We start from the raw sequence: 5,930 nt of genomic DNA on the forward strand, positions 1-5,930 counted from the left end.
CTAAAAACACTATAAAACCAAGAGTATAGTAGAAGTAAATAGATTCTTTCGGCGGTAGATGAAAAAGAAGAATGACAGATATGAAAGTGAGGAATATATCAAGAAGCAGAATTGGATGAAGCATATTGATAAATGCTATAAAGTATGAATTAAGGAGAAAGAATAGGAGGTGTGAGTTGTAAGGAAACGAAGGGGGTGGATTTATAGTAAAATATCTGACAGTGTAATCAAAATGGATGATCGCATTAAAAGCGGATCTTAACTTCCTTATTTATCGAAGAACCAAATCTTATTATGAAGATTTTCTCTAAATTCATTAAACTCCGGAAATCAACCCCATCTACATCAAAAGATATGACGAATCTACACTTACTCATTTCACTCTTTTGGAATAGCTTCACTCGTACTCTTCACTTAATCAAATTGTTTTATCCATATTACTCGCTGATGATAAAACTCTAATTTTAAGCTCGTATGCGTCATGAAAACATACTTATTGTCAGCCATGACCATCTCAATCAAATTTCGAGACGAAATTTCTTTAACGGGTAGGTACTGTGACAACCCGGAAATTTCCGAACAAATTTAAACTTTATCCTTATATTATTCCGACACGATAAGCAAAGTTTGTTAAGTTAAATCTCAAGGATTTTAAAATATGTTCATACATTCATTTAACCTCGACCAAATTTCAATGATTCACGAACCATTATATGAACGGATATGATTATATATGAATATGTGTATATATATTATAACTTGAAAACATTAACAAAGTATTAGACGTATAATACTTTACATGAACGTATTTGTTTCAATGTGTCTATAGATGGAATTATAAGATAATATCAAATGATTGAGTTATCAGATACATTGAATTATGATTACGAGTCTCTGTTGAGAGGTCCACTTTGATTTAGGAAACCTTTCCTTTTTAACGGTATTCGGAATAATTGGTAAAGTAAATTACATATAAGAACAAAGTGTCAATTAACGGGAACTAGACAAGAGTTAGTAGAGATTTCTACTTGATTTTCAATTCATGCTATACAACATTTTCCTCGTGATTTTAATAAGATAACTATCTTAACTTTCATCTTAAAGTTGGAACGAGAAATGTAAATAACTTAGACGTTGGATATCGACGGTTTACATTAAGATGATTTTATACGTTTATCTAACCTTTGGACTTTATATTCCATTTCACCAACAAACGTTAAATTAAAAACTTGAAACCTATTAAGAGTATATTTAATCTTACTTTTCTAAAACGTTTTACGATATAACAAATTCTACTATTATAACCAGTTTAGTAAAATGATTCTTAAATATATTTAGTTTTGGGAAAAACAAAGTTTTCATATTTATTTAATATTATTTCAAACATACAAAAACATTTCTAAAAAGAACTTCATTAGTACAACGTTTTATAAGATAATTTGTTCATAAGTTTTAAAGAACTTAATTAAAGCTTTGTATTATATATATATATATATATATATATATATATATATATATATATATATATATATATATATATATATATATATATATATATATATATATATATATATATTGTTTCAAAAACGTAAATGTGATACGATATTATTATGAACACGATATAAAATTCTATTAAAAGCTATTAAACGAAACGATTAGGAAATAATGAGTATGTGTATCATGATGAAATTAAAATATTATAAGATATTGATTTAGATAAAATTATCGTTCTTATTATTTTTATCATTACTATTATTATTAAGAGTATCATTAGTATTAAAACTATCATTTTAACAAAAATTATCATTTTAATAGAAATGTCATTGTTATTGTAAAATATCAATATTTTTATCATTTTAAATAGAGTTATTATTTTAAAGTTAATATTAAAAAGTATTGTAAATATTAAAGTTATCATAATTAGAATTATCGTTTATTCATAATATCACTTTTAGTAAATAGAAATATTGATATTTTTATTAATAGAATAATAATTATTATTATTACAAAATAATACAAGTTTTGCTTATTATTATTATCAATGTTATTTTATCAAATAAATATGTAATACAAAGATATTTTACTGCGTGTAATATAATTACGTTAATACTACCTATCATATTATATTAAATGAACTTTATAAATTTTATTACTTAAGATATATAAAAGTATATTTTTATTATATAAATTTTAATAATAAATGAATTATATTATTTACTCTAATAAAATCTTTTAAAAATATTTAAAAATATAAAACGACAATATTTAAACTATATAATAATCATGTATAAATTTTGGAAATCATTTTGAGTCAAATTGACTTTTGTTGACTTTTGCATACTAGACTCGAGCATTAGGATTGTGGTACACTATCACCTGACCTAAATTGCTATACAAATATTGACCAACATATAAATATATATACTTAATTTAGGTTCGTGAATCTTAGGCCAACCTTGCACTTGTTCAATGATGTTATATGTATTTTTACTACGAAATACAGTATAGTGAGTTTCATTTGCCTTTTTACCCTTTATATTTTTAGGCTGAGAATATGTAACATCCCGCCTTTTTCCGTTTACTTTTCCGTTTAACTATTTAAGTTCCGTTATATGTTTATAACACATCTCGTTAATACGCGTTTGAATTATCTCGTTTAGGTAATTCCCGTACCCGTTTCCTAAGTTGAGGGACTAAAGTTGCCAAATGGAGAAAGAGATGACTAGGTCAACTAGTCAACTCTTTCCTCTCCATTCATTTTATCACCTCCCAAATAATACTTCACCTTTTTCTCTCAAAACCCTCAAACCTTCAATCATCATCCAAATTCGTTCAAGAAGGATTCGATCAAAACAAATTGCATATTTGAACTCCTCGTGATCTCCTCTTCGTTTCCATACCGATTTCATCAATTTTGGGTAACTTTCTAAAATCACTAATTCTTGTGTTCTTGAGATTTTTAAGTTATAAGGTTGTTAATTAGTGTCTATGGCTCGAGTCTAGTTTGTTTATGTGATTTGTATGCTCGTTTTTGATATTTTGATGTAACTAGTTCATATTGAAAGAATGCTTGCTTAATCTTGAGTTTTAGGTGTTCATATGTTGTTGAATGATGAAAGTTCATGTTTTAATTGTGTTCCTAGCATCACTAGCTTCAAATTGGTATGTAGGTTGACATGGATTAGTTTCATATGCAAGATTGTTGAAATTGTGATTTTGGATTAGGGTTTGATGAGCTTTACATGAACTTTTGATGCGTCAAATGCTATGAGATATTGTTGTTAAGTGTTTTGTTGCAATGTGTGTTTGATTACCTTCGAAACGGCATAACATACATGTAAATTGGTTGCCCGAATCATAAAATGCGTTTTTGGAACTTAAACTTTGATTATGAATGTTTAATTACGGTTTTTGGTTGTTGTAAGTGGAAGTTTGATTGATGAAATGTGCTTAGTTGTATTCCTCGTCAAATTACCTTTCCAACGATATATAATAGGCATTATAAGTGTTTGCGGGTCAAGAGTTGGGTTGGAAAAGGTTTTGGCTCGTGCATACTTTGGAAAAACAGAAACAGACCTGCACAGAGGGTGGCGCGGCGCGCCCCTACCCCGCGCGGCGCGCCAAATGGCCTGGCCAGAATTCTGTCCAACTTGGTCAATTTTTGAATAATGTTTGCTATGCTACGCACCTCCGATTCACATGTAACTTGTCCTAACATGCTCATACATGATTAAGAACCTCAGAAAAATAGTTCGGGACACGACCCGAACGTGTTGACTTTTTCGTTGACTTTGACCGACCAAGTTTGACTTTTTGTCAAACTTAATCAATTAATTATGCAATCTTTCTAACATGCTTTTATACTTGTGTCTTGCATAAAACTTGATGATTTGATTCACATGCTATATTAATCGAGTCGTATTGAGCCATAGGACTAATTGAACATCTTTGACCCTTCGTGACTATCGTTATTGATACAACCTATTTGTTTAGGTCAAGACTAGCATTGTTCTTTGCACACGTTACTTGTCGAAGTACTTTTTGGTTCGTTCATACAAGGTGAGATCATAGTCCCACTTTTACTCTTTTAAACTTACTTTTGGGATGAGAAAACATAAACGATACTTTTGAACTAAGTGAACACAAGAACGGGAAAACAAACATTCTACATACGAGTTTAGAACGAAAATCCTCAATCCGATTATCATTAGTTACATCAGATGGTGTAAGCGAGAACTTATGTTATATGGCCATATGGGTTTGACAAACCCTCATTCAAACGGTTCGCTACCGTTTACGAATGAAATATATTTTCGGGAACAGTGTTGTTCTAGCACTAATTGATGGGGTATTCAACGGACGGAACGTTAAGCTTTGATAATTGGGTGCTCGTGAATATTAACTTTTAGAATGTACTATGGCTTTATCGATGTTGCAAATCTTGTGGTTCAACTTACTATTACTCATTTACTTATTTAAACCTATGATTTCACCAACGTTTTCGTTGACAGATTTTCTATGTTTTTCTCAGGTCCTTGAACTTAAGTGATACATGCTTCCGCCAATACTTTTGATACTTGCATTGGATGTCGAGTATACTTGCATACGTGGAGCGTCTTTTTGGCTATTTTTAAACTATGTCGCGCGTGTTTCATATGAATAATAACTTTTGTTATGTACTTGTCTTGGGAATTACTTTTATAAACATTGGAACATCCTTTATGAATTGTATGCGACATATTTTCGGTCAAACTTTGTTATAAATACTTATAACCATGTAATGGGACCATACGTAGACGACGCCGTCACTTGACGATTTGTCGGGGTTGCTACAAGTGGTATCAGAGCCTAGGTTGTAGGGATTTAGAGTTCATTGGTGTCAACCCCGAGTCTTAGGGTACATTGGTGAGTCTAGACTACAACCGGCATATAGACTTGACGTAGGAATTACTTGACTATTTGTGCATTTATACTCGAACTCTCTTACTCATATCTACTCTTATCCTATCTAAATCTTGCGTTGTATAATTTAATTGACACGCCACCTTGACTATATGATGTAATGTCGAATGCACATATGAATTAGGGTAATATAATTCCCGGAAATTATATTACGGTGACTCATATGAACATACCGACATTTTGACATAAAGAATTTAAGGCGGGTCAAGGATAATTTTCTCTTTATCTTTATTCCATATCGCGGTTAGTATTATTTAGAATACTAACCAACGGTATTCTTTTGTTTTGAAGGAACAATGGCTCCTCGTCGTGTACGCCGCAATGAAACTCCCGAACAAGCTCTCGAACGGATGATAGCTACCGCCGTAGATGCGGCCATGGCCGGTCACTCTTCCAACAACAATAACAATAACAACAACCACAACAACAACAACAACAACAATGGGGCCGGTAACTCAAACGAGGGATGCTCCTACAAAGCTTTCATTGGGTGCAAACCTCACACTTATGATGGGACCGGTGGACCGGTTGTGCTTACTCGTTGGTTTGAACAAACCGAGGCCGTCTTTAGCATAAGCGGTTGTCGGGATCAAGACAAGGTTAAATACTCCACCCACACGTTCTCCGGTGTTGCTCTCACTTGGTGGAACACCTATGTTCAATCGGTGGGTACCGATGAAGCTCATGCCCTCTCTTGGTCCGATTTGAAGGAAAAGATGATTGTCGAATACTTTCCGCGCGAAGAAACCCGAAAGCTCGAGGAAGAACTAAGAGCTTTGAAAGCGGTCGGAAACGATCTCAAGGCATATAATCAACGCTTCGCCGAACTATCCTTAATGTGTCCTAATCTTGTTAACCCCGAATCCCAAAGGATTGAGCTCTACATGCTCGGTCTTCCAAAAAGCATCAAACAAGGGGTGATGTCATCCAAACCCGCTACTCATCAAGCCGCTATGAACATGGCTCGT

This window comes from Rutidosis leptorrhynchoides, chromosome 9 (genome assembly GCF_046630445.1).
Source record: "Rutidosis leptorrhynchoides isolate AG116_Rl617_1_P2 chromosome 9, CSIRO_AGI_Rlap_v1, whole genome shotgun sequence".
NCBI lineage: Eukaryota > Viridiplantae > Streptophyta > Magnoliopsida > Asterales > Asteraceae > Rutidosis > Rutidosis leptorrhynchoides.